Source organism: Columba livia, chromosome 8, assembly GCF_036013475.1.
Source record: "Columba livia isolate bColLiv1 breed racing homer chromosome 8, bColLiv1.pat.W.v2, whole genome shotgun sequence".
Classification (NCBI taxonomy): Eukaryota; Metazoa; Chordata; class Aves; order Columbiformes; family Columbidae; genus Columba; species Columba livia.
The window spans coordinates 3,799,386-3,817,455 of NC_088609.1; the positions used below are offsets into that span (position 1 = coordinate 3,799,386).

The 18,070-nt window shown below is 47.5% G+C and overlaps 1 protein-coding gene across 1 annotated transcript in view; it reads left to right on the top strand.

The window, feature by feature from the left end:
* The window catches only part of ZSWIM5 (zinc finger SWIM-type containing 5), a 97,017-nt gene that overhangs the window by 1,386 nt on the left and 77,561 nt on the right, over positions 1-18,070 (top strand). The window lies entirely within an intron of this gene.

The following is an 18,070-nucleotide window of genomic DNA, read 5'->3' on the forward strand; positions in this document are numbered from 1 at the left end:
CACGGCCTTCTCCCTCCTGTTTGGTGATGAAGGGGCCGTGGGAATGGTGGTGGGAATAATGGCATCGTGTTTTCTCTCCATGGACAGGTGGCTTTTGTGTGCACTGGCGGAGAGGAAATGTTGTTCCTCTTCCCCTATCCTTCCAGTACTTGTCCCCATCCAAAAGCCACCTTATATCTGTATATATTTAAAGAGACGCAAATTGTGGTGTTTTACATAAAATAATCCGCTCCTGGTTGTTATTGGAAGTGATTGAAATGCGCGTTGCCATTAAAATGACATTAGGCTGGAATTTGTTTTGCAAATGCAAAATGTAAATTCATTTTGTGCCAGGGTATGGCGTGAATGAGTGAAGGGAGGGTGGTTTTTGTTGTAAGAAAGGGTGAGTTCAGCCGTGTTTATTTAAAGAGCCCTCCTTCCTTTTGGGGAAGAAACAGCTTTAAAAAAAATCCCATTTGGTACAGTTTACATTCAGAAGAGCATTATCAAAACATTTTCCATTTGAGACGTGAAAATAGGAGACAGCAGAAGAATTCTCCTTCCACCTCTGAGGATACGCAGTGAAAATTCCTGAAGCACAAAAGGTTTTTTTTCTGAGCATACGATTATACCCTTTTTTTTTTTTTTGGTGAATTAATGTTTTCTAAGGGCTGCGTTAAGAAGATTAATTATTTTAAGTCTGTTTAAAATACTTTGAAACTTAAAACCAAATATTTTTTTTAGAAGGAGAGGGAGTAGCTCCATAGGAACTTTAAAATTAGGAGGAGGGGGGAAATAATAGCTTACTGTGGGCAGTGCTTCACTGACCTGCCCACCGAGGTGTGGATGCAGTGGGCGGCTGGTGTGGGAGTGGGAGACGGAGGTAACGGTTGCCTAAAACCAGGGCTGGTTCTGTACAAAGGAATTTTATTTTTTAATGAGTTTTGTTAATTTATTTATCTCTGAGATGTGGCTCTGATGAGGTTTTAGCCAGTGCTGTGAAGGATCTGGGTGAGCGCTGGGGTCGGGGGCGTGCGGGATGCGCAGAGCGGTCCCATCCCAAAGCGACGTCCAGCGCTGGCATCCAGCATCACGCGCTCCCTGCGCTTCCCGCTGCTGCTTTGGGCGAGGCGGAGGACAGGGAGGATGGTCGCGGCTCTTGCGTTTCATATCCCCTGACGAGTCTAAACCATCTCCCCAGCTTTGAAATCGGAGCTCACGCCCATTGTCCTCCGAACCGCCAGCTTTTTAGATGAAGCAGCATGTTCTGGAAGCGCTCGCCGCAAAGTCGGTGGGTGATTTATCGCATTTCTGCAGCTCAGAAGGGGTGTGCGGGATGCTCGCCGTGGGAGTTTGCCTTCGGGGCGGGGGGTTTGGGTCTCGGCTGTAGTGTGGCTCCTCTGCGGGTGGGTGACGTGGGGTCAGACACCTCTGTGTCTGTCCCCGGAGCAGCCCTGTCACAGCAGCCCCTCGCAGCGCTGAGCCAGAGGAGGAAGATTTACGTCAAACAAAAGGCTGTGAAGGGCTGCGTGTTTATCCGGGGCAGACGGGAGGCATAGCTGAGATGTCCTCTGCCAACTTTCCACATCCATCCTGCGGATGCTGCTGGAAGGTGAGGTGGAAGAGCTCCCGCCACCGGCGACACCAACGCTTTGTGGCTGTGTGTGCGTGTTTGCAGTTAAGATGGGCACTTTGTTGTTGGCTTAACTGGAAAAAACTCAACCCCCAACCCTGGCTTAGTTGATGCTCACCAGCGCTAAATCTAATCCGCTGTTCCCCTCTAAAGATCTCTTTAAAGGACACCGCCAGCTCCCGGCGTCGTGACCTGAAGTTTGCACAGTTGAGATTTACTGTTAATAAAGATCAGATGTTGGTGCAGCCGCGTCTCTGAGTCAGACCTGCGAGAAAATAGGAGTTGTACAGATGTAAAATTCCTTCTCCCTGTGGTTGGAAAAATCTCTTTGAAAAACCGAAAGCCAAAATCCAAGAGGAATGGCCTTCTGGAGATAGAAGGTGGTGTGGAAGGGTGAGGGTTGTACTCGTGGGGACAGAGTGCTTCAGGCTTCAGCTCTTGAGCTCCCCAGCTTTTTATACAGCGGGCAAGTAAAAAAAACCCCATATATGCCACATTATCAACCAATAATTCCTTCATGCTTAGTAAAACTTAAATGAGGCTTAAACCCTGATCTCACTGGAGTCATTAAATTGATTTTTTTTTTTTTTTTTTCTGCTCAAAGAAAGATCTTGGATGTTGAACACAGGCATCTTTGTCTTCTTAAAAACTGCTTTATTATTATGTGTACAGATCCTGTCTTTGTGTGTGTGTGGTGTGTGGGTTTTTTTTTTCTTTTAATTTTTAGACAAATGACAAAAGCATGCAGGAAAGGAATGCAGAAATGCCAGGCTTAATATAAAGCATGCAACTGCACTGCATGCCGGGAATCCTAAAGGATACAAAACCTTTAATGACGGCGGTTAATTTTTAACAAGTTCACTCGCATAAATATTTATGAACAGAAGTTTTTACACCATTATCTCTTGGGTTTTTGGAGAGAGAAAAGACCTTTGGTGGATTTTGACAGTAGGCTGTGATCCGGCAGAACAAATCCATGTTTCTCGCCTTCGCTCCCCAGCGCGGTATAATATGGTTTGCCCTTGAGTCGTCGCGGCTGTCGATGGGTGGGCGAGTGTCCATGGCAATTTTAGGTGGGAATTCTCCCTTTTTCCCCCCGCCAAAGCATCGAGCTTTGTGTTGTTCTTTGTGTTGTAACCAACCACTTAGGAACCTATACGGTGTGTGCAGCCTGTGGCTCCTTACCCACAGATAAGCCTTTGTGCCCTGATGGGGAGGTATGCGGTCCAGCCATAAGTACATAGGCAGAATTTACTTTTGCTGTTAGAGTAACAATGAAGCAGGGATTTAAAACGCGCTGGCTTTGTAAACACTTGCAGGGAGCCTGTTTTTTTCAAGCCTGCAATTAATCTGGACTATTTTATCTGATGCTTTGCAGGCGATCCTGGGGACCGTCCCATGGTTAAGCTGGATGTCCAGGGGCGGGGGATTTTCTGACCCTGCTTCAGCAGCCTTGCGCCTGGGCAGAGGTTAAGCTAGACCTGATACCTGTAAATAATACCTGTAAATGCCTTTGGCGCTTTAATTGGAGGAGTTGTGATTTGGAAGCTTTTTGTTACGCTGTGGTTTTCAGCTCCTGTTGGTGTGTGTTTATGATGCCTGTTGAAATGCAGCTTCAGAGGTAAAAATACCGATGGGTTCCTGTGCTCTTTAATGTGGTAGAAAGTATTTTTTTTTCCTAAAACTACTTTTAGGTTTTTGACTTTCTTTTGTTTCTGAAAAGCGCTCCCTTTTAGGTGAGCATTCCCCCGTGACGTGGTATGGGGCAGAGGCTGAATTTGTATCCAGTTGGTTTTAAAACTCTAGATGCTGCGCTGCATTATAGAGCTGTTTATTTTGGGGAAAACACTTTGATGGGCCTCTCCAGGGCTGGTTGTGGCTGCTTTTGTTTTGTGTAAAGATCAGTCACCTCCTGGGTCTGGGTTTAAGGCTGTATCCAGTGGGAGCAGGTTTGGAAGGAACACCATAGGTCATGAGACGTATGTTTTTTCATGTTGAACCCTGGTGTCCCCTGTCAGGGCGCTGCCAAAGGAGTTCATGGTTTCCTGTATCCTCTTAGTTTTTGGGTGGGGTTGTTGTTGTACAACATGTTTCCAATTTGCTAATTAATTTTCACTCTATTTTTCTTTAGGGGTAGATTACTTTATCCTGCCATGAATATTAAAATACTTTAAACCACATAAACGGGCTGGCGGAGGTTCATTAGCCCTATCATGATGGAAACTGTTGAACATTTTAAATATACATTAAGCCCTTAACATTTCTAATTATTTTTTTCTGAACGTATATAGTTGAAAGGAAGGATTATTAGGCATTAAAACTGTTTGTTGCTGCACTCTCATAGGTGAGATATTTCTTGAGCATGTTCTGGACTGTATTACAGAAACTGGGGTTGGAGATGATGGAAACCACCAGAGTTTCTTGCTGGTCATGCTGGGAAAACTTTGACAGCTGGAATTATAACTTTCTTTATTTTTTTAGCAGATTTATTTATTAGCCTTTGAGTCTTTTTTTTAAAGAGTATAAACAGACCTTCTGAAGCTGGGATGTCTTTTTAACTGGGTGGTTAATTGCTTGAGGCAAAGTGATGCTTGAAGAGGCTGGAGACCTGAAGAATAAAGCATAAGAAATTAAATATTGAGTTTTGGCTTCAAGAATAAATAGGTTTGAAGTGTCTTTCAGGAAGTGTGACAAGTCCTGGGCGCTAGGAGTTTGTTCTCGGCTTGCTTGTGTTCTTAGGAAGCTTAGCCCAGGTGAGACACTGGCATTCTTTGCCTCCAACCTGAGCCATTTACAGCAGATCTTAATGTTGCCCACATCTAGAGGGAATCTTTAGGAAGTATTTAACTGTGCTAAAACGGCAGTAACATAAACCACATGTGTCTGTGTGCTTTGTTTCTGGAGCTTTGTGCGAGGGAATGTGCTTTGCTGTTATTCGATGCTCCCTTTGATGTTAGATGCTTTATGATTAGTCCCTCTAACCTCAGATAGGACTTTTGGAAAACTTAAATGAGCTCGTCTGTCCAATAGCTCTGTAAAGTCACATTCAGCTGTCAATCATATCTTGTGGTGTGTCAGCTTTTAATTTTATTTGGAAATATATATATATATATATTAGAAAAAGCAATCTTGGTAGCATGAGGCTGGAAGAGAGAGTTCATGGGTTTGTGTATTTCCTTGGTGTATGCGTGAGCCTGGCCTTGGAGATGGACCATGGGGCAGGCACTGAGTCTTTGGTGCCTTTGGGGTTACATCCTGCTCCCCTTTCCCATCAGGAGACCTGCTCCTGTTTGGGGTTAGCGCAGGGTGGGTGAACGGCATGGCCAACATTGTGCTCATGCTTGATTTGTAGGGGTTTTGCATTTAGGTAGCACAGTTGGTTTGGGCTTAGTAGCGTGTGAGTTTTCCCTTGAGGATGGAGTGGGTTGTGCAGGTGAGGAGCTATGCGGGAATTTTGGGAAAAGCAGCAGCTCTTTGCCTTCTCAAGGGAGCAGACCTTGTGTAAGGTCCTGGGCAAGGTGGTGGGGAAGGAGCCTTTGCTCCCCATCTCTTCACACTGCTTGCTTTTGCTGGTTGGGCTGTGGTAAGGTTTGCTGGGGACCTGGGAAGGATGGTGCTGGGGTTCTCTCCTGGCTTTGTTTAGCAGGGTTTTATTTTGGCTTTATTTCGACTTCATTTCGGAAGGAGCTGGAAGCGTGAAATAGCTGTCTTCAGGGTATTAAAATGAATTTCTAGTATGTCTTACCTTACACTTGATGCTGTCTTGAGGAGGTTATGTCACGGGGTTGTCATATTCCTCGTCTTCTGGGGATGAGAGGAGGGGAGGAAAGCGGCTCCTCTGAATAACTGGTTCCTGCATCTGCTGAGTCTTGACTTTCTCCGGCATCAGCATCAATAGAAATCGATCTGTTTTCCAATGAAAACAAAAACCCAAAGACACCAAACCTTGGCTATGTTAATAACTGCTGTGGGACAAGTCTACCTTTTAGATGGAGCCAGTTCTGGAGCCAGGACACGCAGTGGTGGTGGGGAGCTCTCCCTGTCCCTTGGCAAAGCTACCGAAGCCCTGATGATGCTCTCCTGCAGCCTTGGAAGAGCAGGACTGAGACCCGCTTAATTTCCGACCTGGCTTTCACAAGGGTAGGGGCTGACGTACAGACTTGGCCCCTGACTTCTTGTTTGCAACAGGGCTTGGAAGGGGCATGCTAACATCTCACGGAGAGACAGGGGTCCCGCAAAACCACTTCTTGGGGGATGCTGGGGGAAAGCATCTTCATGGTTTTACAATGAAATATCCCAGGAGCAGAAATGCCATTTTTTTCAAAGGCATTTAATCCTGATGTTTAAATATGAATAAACTCCACCCGGTTGGTGTGGCGGGTGTGTTTGATTCAATGCCAGGGATTCACCTGTGCATAACACCACCACATTTCTCTCCAAATGGATTTTCTAGCACCGTGTTTTAAGAGCATTTGCTTTTTTGTCTCAAGCTTACTGCTTAGGATTTTGCGCAGGATTGGGGTTAGTCCTTGTAAAGTGGTACATTTGAAGTAATGCACAAATTAATAAAATCCTGGGCTTTTTACTTGTCACATTCTAGGTGCGCGTTGCCAGGGATTTTTTATTTTGGCGTTTCTCACATCATTAAAAACAAAGCCACAAATGTGCTTAGGAGGCAGATCTGCTGGGATGCCAGCTCGGAATGGTTGCATGCGGTTACGCTGGCCAGCTTGTCATCTGCCAGTGTCCTGCTGCCGTTGCCCCTGGGTTCAGATGGGAGAAGGGGGGGTCTGCGTCCCCTTTGCGACACCCCGCTTATCGCCGGATGCCCGTAATGAGCTGTCTGCACCTCCACCACCCAGCTCGTTTGACCGGGGGCTGCTAATCGTCATTGAGGTTCGCTCAGCGGGGTGCAGCGTGGTATCTGCCTGGCTGCTGTCCTTGCACCTGGAGACGGTGCCCGTGTCCCGCAGCTGCCGGCGGGGAGGGATTCCCCGTGGGAACGCCGGGGACTCGGTGTCTGGGACTTCAACAAGGTCAGGACAGGCCGTCCAGTAGCCCTGGCCCCCATCCTTCAGCTGATGCCGGCATGTGGGTGACCGGTCGGGATGCCAATAATAGCCATTACTCGTTATTGGTGTTATGTGGGGTTTTTTAAAGCGGTGATGGCAGGAGGCGCCACGTGCTGTGCCCTGGCTGTGGCTGTGCGGCTGCCTTGATGAAGACGAGCGCCCTGTCAGAGGGGTGGCAGAGCAACAAATGGGAGCCCGAGATAAATAAAATTTGCATTAATGAACTACAGCGGCTTTGGATGCCAAATTAAAAGAAGTGTGTCTGGAGGATGAAAAATAAATGTATTTTCTGTCTTACTCGCTAGTTCTCATCTCTTTTGATTTTCTTTATCATCAGAACATTTTAAAATTTTTTTTAAAGCCAGTTGTGTTTATTTTGGTAACAGTTCGTTGGCTGCTTTGTGTACAGAAGCTTTCTCTTGAAAGTACTGAAACTATATTAAAAGTGCTTTTGGCTGTCATCTTTTATTTTGCTTCTCCTTCATTCTTTTCCCCAAGCTGGGTCGTTCCTGTATCAAATGCTCTGAAACTGTCTGGTAGCATTTTCCCTGCGGTGCTCTGTATAAACTGGAAATAAAAAGGGAAGAAATTGCAGGATTTGGATTTCTGCTTCCCCCCCTCCTCACTGTGTGTGTGTCCCATTGAAGTCTGAGCAGCTGTCTCCATCCGCACAGCCCGCCGGTGGCATGCACAGATCTGTTTCTTGTGATTAAAGGGAGAAATAATACCCCAGTGTTTGGAGGGGGGACGGGATGGGGAGGGGGGGCAAGCGAGTGCCTGGGGAGCAGCGCTTCTCCCCTCCTGCTTGGCCCAGGGTCCTGCCTGCTCCTCCCGCATCCTTACGGCTTTATCTCCCTGCGGATGAAGCATCCCGCGCCTCCCCACGCTGTTTGTGGGGAGCTGCCCTGCTGCAGCATCTCTGTCCTGGGGTGGGCTCCTCCGTCCTGCACCGGCGACCTGCAGAAGCCCCGGGGTTTTTATGCTATTCTAAGGATGTTGAATCGTTTCGGCGGCGCTGGAGCCGCTCGCTACCGGCGCACTTTGAAAAATACCCAGCAAGTGTCGAGCATCTGTCTGTGAAGGGGGAGGAAATCCCCCCCCGTTATTATTTTCTCCCGATTGTTCTCTCTTGGTGTGGCTTTGGCTATTATGGGTTTGTAAAATAGAACTATATATGACCTTTTATCTTACAAGAAATAGGTTAAGCCATTTTTAAAGAAAGTGGTGGAGTCAGCAGTGCTGCTGAAGGAGCTGCTTTCGCATGGTTGATAGGCTGTGAAGCCGTTCAATGGACTTTGGTTTCAGAGACAATATCTGTTTAAATTAATCTTTGTCAGATACATGCCACTGCAGACAATTCAAATTCCATTTGCTTTCTGATCTCATAACAAAAAAGCACCTTACACTGGTTCTTTTATCATAAAATTAACTTTTGTCTGTGTGTCCTGGAAACAGGGGTGGCATAAAATCTAGTTAAAAGGCTCTGTTATAGGAGGATTCTGTTTCTTTGTACAAGGAGGACTTCACCCCCCCCTCTTTCCCCTGTGTGCATTTAAAAAGATGACGAGTGTTTGAGATGGATTAGGGAGAATGCCAGCAGATGGACCGATTCTGTTGTTGCTGCTGGCAACCATCTAAGCAGCCATTTTGAACAATGCTGATACCGGGGTACTGATAACACAAAGATGAGGATGGGATAAATATCCAGCTAGTCCCTTTCTCCCCGCCCGCTCCTCCTCCCTCCCTTTCACGCAGCCGCTGCAGCCCTGTTATTAGACAACCCGATTGTTTCCAGAGAAATGCTTCATCCTCTTAGCTCGACCAGTGGACGTCTGGCATTGCTTATCGCCTTGATTGTCCCCGTGGTTGGTGGAGACGCTGGCAGATCCGCATGGGTCCTATGGGGAATGTGCTGTGGCGATGCTCTCTCCTCCCCTAGTAAAGCAGGGGGTGTTTGGTCCTTCCCATGTAAATGAAGCCAATTTCCTTCCCTCCTTGTGCACGTGTTAAGTGCCTCATTACAAAGTGTGATGGCATTTGGTGGATGGATTCTCGGGTTTCAGGAGGTGCACCGTGACCTAAATGTGTTTGGTATCTCCTTTATGCTGAAGCTGTTAGTTATGGGGCTGTGATTGCAACTTGAGGGTATCCCCTTTGCCCATGTACTGGTCTCCCCTCCCCCTTCTCCCACTCCTGTTGTCTGCTGGCTCTTGGGTATCTGGGTCATGTTCATGTCCAGGACCTGCTGCTCTTGGAGCTTCTTAAGGTATGTACTTATATCTGGACTTCTGGATTTTTGGCACTGTAATCAGTGGCCTTCTATCTGTCTGTTTCCCATCTCTAGGGAAATAACCCTTTTATGGATCAAGAAACCCTAAGCAAGCTTCATCTTTTCCTAGAAAATGACAAAAAGGCTGTTTGTGTTTTGCAGGAGGGATCAGTCCGGGATGAGGATGGGGTTGTTCTGGGAAAGGTGCTGGGCTTTGCCTGGACCTCGCTGTAGTGTGTTGTGGTCCTGAATGAGCCTGTTTACACTGCAGCATCTCTGAGACCTTTATGCCTGAGGTGATGCTGTTCCTTCTCCTGTAGTTGCTCTTTCTGCAGCTTTTTTCAGTTAATACTTTATTTGGGGTTAAAAACTGTACAGGTAATTTTCAAATGAATCTGTGTGTATACACTTATCTAATTATACAAAGTAGGTGAAACTTTACTGTAAAATAGCAGCTGTAAGAATTGCAAAAGGAGCTGGGCGAGCATTTTGTGTTCTCTTTTAATTTGTTCCCTGGGTCATTTACAGTTCGAGATAAATCTTATGTTGTCTTTTTTTTTCCTGTTGGGAAGTCTCTTTTCCCTCTTGAGTCCTCATTGAGCCTTCATTTTTTTGATCCATAAGCTATGGATTAGCCATATTTGGTGTACTTGCCAAAATAAGGGGCATCTGGCCTGGAAGTTGGACGATCAATCTGTAAACTCTAGTTCAGCAATGTCTTTGGGGTGTGTTGGGAAGTTGTTGAGGTTGACTGAGCTCTACAAAGACTTGGGCAGAGAGACTGGGGCTCTCAGCAGGTTGGCCGTCTCTGGGGTCAGCTGGCATTGTTGACAGGTGCTTTTAGCGCACACAGAGAGCTCTGTGGTCCCAGCCACCTCCCCTTGTGGTGGCTCCTGGTGTGTTGCTCAACCCGTTGCATTAGGAGATAGATTCTGGAAAGAGTGAGGAGATCCCTTCTGCTCGGAAAGGTGGTGAGTGGGATGATGAAGTGCGACTCTTCTGCCCCTTTGGCTCATGATGTGGTTGGACCTTAAAAGCTCCTGCAGGTTTTGATGGAGAGGAGCTGTGACCAACATGTGACCGAGAGTGATGGTGAGCTTGGTGGCTTCTGGCGTGCTGCTTCTATTGCTTTCCACTGTGGAAAATATTACTCACCAACAGGTGCAAAGCAGGTGCTTGCGAGGGTGACCAAGAACGTGCAGTGGATTTTGGATGCTTTTAAGCTGTGCCTTCTGAAATGGTGGAGAGTGGAGCTTAGTCCCGTGGCTCTTTTCCAGAGCCTCCTAGGTGGCCTGGAAGTGTGTTGCCTCCCTTTGTTAGTGTTCTCTCCACCTCTTACTGATCTTGAGTTTGACTCAGTCTGCTTTAGCTCCACAGACCCCATTGCACTACATAAAACTCAGGTTATTTGGCTAACCCCACTCCATCAGGTGTGCTTGCTGGCAGACACTTTTTGGAGGTTCAAGAGTGCGCGAGGTTGCTGCTTCCAGAGCCAGGACATGGCACCTCGCTGCTAAAACCTGCCCATGGCCCTCTGCCGTGCAAGGACAACCAGCTCACCAGGTGATGGTGAAGAGCAGCATGTGCCCTTGCTTTCTGCGCTTTAGGGCCGAGGAGGATGAGGAGGTGATTGGTAAGGTCAGGCTGTTCACATGCAAGCGGGATGTACTGGGTGGAATTACTGGTTATTTGGGAAAACATGGTTTCTGGTGGCCTCCTCACCACATTGCTGGGGATGTGTTGAAAGAACGGGTATCTCCAGGTGCATTACTCTCTGCTTTAATTGCAGCAACATACAGTGCAAACATCCATTATCTCTAGGATTCAGCACAGTGACGTGGTTGGAAAGATTGCCTTGCTTAAGCTGGAGGTTATTTGTCAGTAATGCGTGGTGGGCTGCCCTCCCTGAGGGGCACCCGGGGGCAACTGGAAGTGTGTTCTGACTGGTGTTGTTCTTGCTGGGAGAGGGGGCAGAGGGAAATTTTGCTCTGTTGCTGTTCTGTGTGTGTTGTGATAAAAATTTGCTGTTATCTAGGCCCTGGAAAATCACAAAAACTCACAAAAACTGGGCAGGATAAAGATGAATGATTAGATGTTCCTTGCCATGGCTCCGCTCCTCAACTTTCACTATAGAAAAGAAGGTAGGTGGTGTGGGGAATGACTTCATGGGAATTGTCCAAATTTGGGGTTTTTGCTTGAAAGCACTAGTTTTTCAAGAAGAATGAGCTTCTGGATACCAAGGGCTCTTCCTAAAAACACCGATGCTTTGTTCTTTTGCAGTTGGGTATTGCATGTGAAATAAGGCTTGAACAAAAAGGACCAAACCAAATGAAGTCAGCAGAGGGAATCAGAGTTGTGTTACACTGGAGATCTGCTCTGGGGCAGACAGAGAGTTTGGACATCGTGTGTCCCTCTGCTGACAGCATTGTCACCCAGCACTGCTGGTGCCACCAGCACCTCTGGGGATTTGCAGAGGGGCTTAGCAAGCACGGCTGTTCCTCACGTGGGGATGCAGTTTTGGTGAGCATCCTGAATGGTAGAGTGGTGCTTTCCATGGGCTTTCCCTGTATCGAAAAGAGGCACAAAGGGTGGTGAGATTTTCCCCTGCCTGCCTGGTTTTTGGCTTGTTTCTGGTGGCTCCTAGCTCAGCCCAGAGCCTGCAGCTCAAGCGCTGTGGGAAGGACTGATGCCCAAGAGGTTTGTTTTCTATCTTCCCCCACCCGTCCCCATACCCACGCACTGGTCAGCCACACTAAGGTTTCCTGGACTGTGAGGTTTGATGAACCATTAACCTAAAAATGCCTTGAGTAGGAAGAAAATGTTTCCAAGGCCTAAAAATCTCGCAAAGCTTCTGAAGTGGGAATGGAAGCTGTGGTTTGCCTTTCCTTGCTCCTGGCTCTGCTGTGAACTGGCTTTGCTTTGTGGGTGCAAGAGCATGTTTGGGATGTTGCAGAGACGGGAAGGCAGCCCTCCAGGGCCGGGTCAGCCGGAGGGGCCGCCTTCCCAGCAGATGTCCTCTTGGCGTGGGGCTCGGCAGGTTTAAGACAGGATGTCCCTGTACTCCAGAGAGCCGAAAGCATTGAAATAAGTCACAGACTGGGAATGTCTGAATCCAGCTACGAATTCCTGGGGAAGAGGATTTGGCAATGGCAGGATCTATTGGCGGGCAGGTCCACGTTACTGGTGGAGACAGCACCTCGCTGTCCCATGGGCTCTGCGGGTGCTGAGCCCAGCATTTATGGGGCAGTGTGGCTGCACCAGCATCTTCCCCTTCAGGACGGTGCTGGGTCTGCTCCAACGCTGAATGAGACCACCACCCTCCTTGTCCACTGCTTCTACTGTTGAACGAGGGAAATAGCAACTAACTGTAAAGGGCAGGGACTCTTCATTATTTCAGCTGGACACAGCTGTGGAGGGCTGCAGTTGTTAAGCCATGGCCGCGATACGGTGGTGGTGGTGCAAAGCAGGGGTCTGGTGGCCACGGGGATGGTTTGGAGGAGGATGTGATGGATGTGGCTGTGTGTGAAACTGGGAGGTGGGGTTGCCTGGGGAGGTGGGTGCCAGCACACCCAGGTGGGAGGAGGTTGCTTTTACTCCAGAGCAGGGTTAGTTTCTGTGACTTGGAGCCCGTCCATCACTGAGTCGCAGCAGTCCCGTTCCCGAGGGCTTTCCTATAGCTGACGCTGCAGCTCAGGAAGAAGCTGACAGCAGGATCCTGACCCTATTTTCATAAATAGTAACAGCATCTCTAAAAGCTTGGAGGGGCTGGTTGGGAACAGAGTGTCTGGGTTCCCTCGTGGTCAGCAGCAGATGCTTGGGGAGGAGATTAAGAAATGAGGCTGGAGCAGAGGGATGCTTCCCAGGTTGCGAGCAGCTTCTCCAGCCAAAGGGCTGCACTGGCCGTTGGCTGCAATGTGGATGCAGAAGGAGATGGCTTGCGAGGGCAGCCCTGGTCTCACAGATCCTGCAGCACCCAGGTTATCCCCCAGTCCCTTTGGGGCGTAGCATCCCTGCTGGGTGGGTGGTGGGTGTCTGTCCCCTGGCAGGGACCGCCAGCACCGCTCTGGGAGGCAGCAGTGACACAGAGCTGGTGGGGACGAAGAGACTTCTGGAGAAACCAGCACTTCTCCACCCCACTTTGATGCCATCCTTGAGCTGTAGACTGAGGTTTGGGAGGGGGGACCAAAGATATTAAGAGCTGTAGATTAAACGGGGTGGGAGAACTATGTAATCAAGAAGCGGGATGTAGCACCAATCCCTTTTCCTTCTTCCCCAGTGTGATCTTCTAGGCAGTTTGACTTTGCTAAATATTTTAACACTTTTCTAATTGTGGGCAGAGTTAAATTCCCCATGCTAATATTTGAACAGGGTTAGTGGTCTGGAGGAGGCATCTCTCTGAAGGGCTGTCTCATCTCAGGGTGGTCTGGTGTGTTTTCTGTCCCTCTCCGAGATGCCTGAGGTTATCTATTGAGGAATAGCCCGTAGTGTAGGGATATTTGCTGGAAATACGAAGGGCTCTTTGTCCTCCTGGCCATGACTTTTTACCACTTTACCATTGCTGTGGGTTGCAATGGAGGAGTTCATAGCCAGCAGTGAAACGTGCGCAGGGGATGCCCCATGGACCACGCTGGGTGCAACCTCTGCTGCTTGGTAGCTCGTGGCACTGAAGTCTGCGAGATCTCTTTGCGACGTGCGTTTTGGGCAGGGTTTTTGCATTTGGAGCATGCAGCTGTTATCAGGAGGTTGGGTGAAAGGTTTTCCTTGGAGCTCAGGAGAAAGTGTTTATTATTTAAAAGGGTAACTTGGGGTGAGAGAGAAAGAAAGTGAAGCTGCCTAATCTTGCAATTTAAATATATTTAAGATTCCCTCTGTTCGAGTTTGCTTCCTAGCCTTGATCAGAAGGAAATGCTTTTAGCTACAGAGTGGAATAAATCGAGGGCACCCTTATCTGTGCAAGATAAATTACTATTGTTTAGGAAAGACACTCCAGGGATTGAAGAATTTAATTAAATACACAGAGATTATGAATATGCATGTAAATTAGACAATCTAGATATGACATGGCTACAACTGCAGGGAATTGTTTGAACTTAAAAGTGTAATCATTCTTTTTATCGGGATGTGGGGATGGGTAACAAATGAGAAGATTCCCTCTCCCATTTGCCTCCGCCTCGGCTGGTCTCAGGTCATTAAGCAGTGGGAATTACCCGTTGCGCATCAGCCCTCCGCAAGCCCGCAGAGATGATGCGCCGGAGCCTTTCTAATGAGCCGACGGAGAAATGGGGGTTGTGGCGAGGGGCTGCCATGGCCCTGACCCAGATACGGGGTTTGGGAAGGTGGGGGGATGCGTTTTGCCTTCTGCTGAGAGAGGGGAGGAGAGTGCTGCCTGGAGTGCCACCAGAATGGAGCATCTCTCCAAAGGATCTGGAGAGGTCTTTGTTGTGATTTCAGACCGTCTCCCTAGAAATCGTGGGGTTAAGGAGTGCAAATATTGATTGATCAGGTTTTCTGCTTTCACAGGGGTTCCCCCTCCAATTTGATCAATGTTGCGATCAAAAAGCAATTTGGAAATCGCAAAATCCTTTTTTAGAAACTAAGCTCTAGATCTGAACGAACGAGAGAGGCGAAACTGGGAATCTTGACTCTTAGGAAACGTTCCCAGAAGCTCAGACTGAAACGCGGGAAGGTGCTTGTGCTGGGCTCCTTGTAGCAACCTGGGGTCTGTGTTGAGCCAAGGCAGGCTCTTCAAAGGATATTAACTGCAGTATACCGTGCTGCCTTGCATGTGTTTAATTTGCAACTCTTAGAGGTGGCATTTAATAACAAGGCAGAGAAATATTTGTCTTTTTTTTCCCCCTGTGTTTCCTTTGTTTGACTTCACCTCCATCTGCTCGGTTTCATTGTTCTGCTAAAATCAGATTTCTCTGTAGTTGGGAGTCCAGGACCTGCAAGTGAAGAAATTAATTGCTACAAGCCCCCCACCCTGTGAATTATTTTTAATTATTGAAATAGGCAGTGAGACATGGACATGATCTGACTTTGAACTTGACTAGTCATTAAAAAAAAGCAATGGTGAGAGGCTGAATCTTGACTTGGTGGTTTTCCTTTTGTTGTTGTTGTTACTTTCCCCCCCATTTTTCACTTTTCAGTGGTCGGAGCTGTATGAGCAGGAGCTGTTGTGATGGGGCAGGAGGTGATGCTGCCCCGGGTCACCCCTCCGCAGGGCATCAGCTTCTCCCACCTCCTCCGCCCCCTCGAATTGAGGGCTTATGGTAATTGGGAGCTCGGTCCATCCTGTTCAAGCCACGTGGGAACAATCCCTATTTATCACTTTGAAAAGTGGATGGTTTTCCAGCCCCTGGCGCATGGGTTCTGATTAAAAAACAACACGAAAACAACCCTCCCACATCTGAAAATGTGAAATATCTAAAGCCTCCATACTACGCATTTTTCTGACAACCTTGGAAGACCTGCTTTTTTTCTGTTAAGCAAAAATATAGTAGCAGGAGAATATTTGTATGGGTGCACAAGTGCACGGAGACAGGTTTGAACATTTGTAATAAAGTATTTCTAATAAAAATTTAATGTCCTCAAGACAGTGTTATGGCAGCTCATTACTATTAAAGGTCATTTGAAGAGTATTGATCCTAAATGTTACAGCTGAATGTAAACTTTGACTGTTACAGTTATTAATGTATATTTATGATCTATGGGATATGTGTAAAAGGAAAATGAGAATATAAACGGTGTGGTGAGCTCATTTGTTTCAGGATTGCAAAAGGCTGAGTTCACACAATTCACCTCAGTTTTAAGTGTGTCTGTCTTCTTCATATTACATAGATTGAACCTTATTTATTTTTATTTTTTAACCGGCAAAATCTTTTAGTCCTGCCATGGAAATGGAACATGTACTTGAATTTCTGGTCATGACCCTTACACAGCCTGAGCTCTGTATCTCTTCCTAAATCTCTATCAGGGCGGAATATTTTGAATTCAGCTTTAACGCAGGCACAGAAGTACTGAGGACTGAGCTTTGCGTGTCACCCAGTTGCCGGCCTAAGTGGGAGCTCCGAGAAGCTCCATCTACTCTGAGTGTCATTAGAACGTTATGCCAGTGAAAAGCAATCACAGGATTCTTTAATTGAATTAATTAAAAATGCTAAGGTTGTATACTGAGAGCGGGCGGTACTATATTTATGTTTTTGCTCTAATGCAATGCACCTATGTTTGCACATCCGAGGCAGGACTGTATTCACAGGGAATTTTAAGGCTCTTTGTATTAAAAATAAAGATGAGAAACCCGTGGTGGCAGGAGGAAGATAAACAGTGCTTGTGATATTTCAAAGTCACATTAATCTTTTTTCTTCCCTTGTTATTTTCCCTTTTTTTGCCTCTTTTCTTTTAATGTATGACTTTCTCCAGGGAAATTGTCTCCTCATTGACTGCAGCGGATTAATGTGAACAGATCGGCTCCCGCGTTATTTTTCTGTTTTGACAAGAGTGGTGATTTTTATAGGCGCATCCCTTTCTGCCAAGAGTACGGTTCGTGTTCTTGGAGTTTGGAAGAGTTCCCTGCCAAGCAAGGAACAGGAAACCGCCTTCCTGGTGCGCGATGCTGGGAAGAAGCTCCCGTGGGTGCGGAGGCCGTGGGTTTGGTGTGAGGTTTTGGTGGGAGGCTGTGGAGGTTGGCGAGGGTGAGCGCCCGGGGCTGTGTCCACGTGTGCGTGCTGGGACTGGTGCCACCGGGTGCTCTGCGTGGTGCTGTGGAGGTGGTGATGTGCTGGTTTGCCTCTTAGCAAGGGTCTGGTGCTGGCGGCGAGGTGTGGGTGTCTGGTAGCACAGATTTGGATGGGTTTGTGACTGCATTGAGAGTCCTTCAAAAGATCCTGCTGTTCTCCATGTTTGTTGATGTCAGCTTATTCATTTTAAATTGCAGTTAAATATAAATTTTTCTGGTGAGCTTTGGTAAAGTTCCACTTAAAGAAAAAATGGACAACTGAGCCAGCTCTGGCCAACTTATGTGAACGGGGCCGATTTGGCGGCTGCTTCTTTCCTTGTGGCTCCCACAGTATCTCTGGGCACAAACTTGATGTTGCATTTCTGATGATCGTTGCATCCTGTTTTTAATGGTTTGTCTAGACAGTGCTGACATAACTATGAAAATAGTTTGGTGACCTAGTCTAGAATTAGTGCGCATACAGAAATCAACCCTCGCTTCTGATGTTTGCAATCAGTTTGAATGACTATATTGTAGCACAACTTAAGAGGGAGGCAGATTTGGAGTTGCTCCAAAGAGCAAGTCGTGAGCAAAACATATCCAAACAAACCCATGCGGTAAATACACAATTGGTAGGGAAAATGCCTAAATACAGGTTAGCCAAGGCTTGCTTTGGAGCTGCGTGGCAGGTTTATGGGTCTGGTCAAAGGCTGGAGTTCCCCCTTGGTTGGCCCATATTTTTTCTGGGAAGCTCCTAACCCAAACTTGAAGCTTGGTCTGTGTGATGTTGTGCCCTGTTTTTGGAGAAACTTTGTCAGCACAAACATAATGTGTTCCTTGCAGACGTCAGCGGTGTTGTTGGATTAGAAGTTTGTACATTTTGGGGATGGTGGTTGGTTAGCTCAGAAATACTGGGCATGTCAGTTCTGGTGACTCTCAGCAGCATAACTGTGCTGGACTTCAATTCTGGTCATGGATTTGAGGCCAGTTCCTACGACACATCTGGAATATTGTGTCCAGTTGTGGCCCCTCAGTTCCAGCAGGACAGGGAACTGCTGGAGAGAGTCCAGCGCAGCCACCAAGATGCTGAAGGGAGTGGAGCATCTCCCGTGTGAGGAAAGGCTGAGGGAGCTGGGGCTCTGGAGCTGGACAAGAGGAGACTGAGGGGGGACTCATTAATGTTTACAGATATATAAAGGGTGAGTGTCAGGAGGATGGAGCCAGGCTCTTCTCGGTGACAACCAATGGTAGGACAAGGGGTAATGGGTTCAAACTGGAACACAAGAGATTCCACTTAAATTTGAGAAGAAACTTGTTCCTGGTGAGGGTGGCAGAGCCTGGCCCAGGCTGCCCAGGGGGGTTGTGGAGTCTCCTTCTGTGCAGACATTCCAACCCGCCTG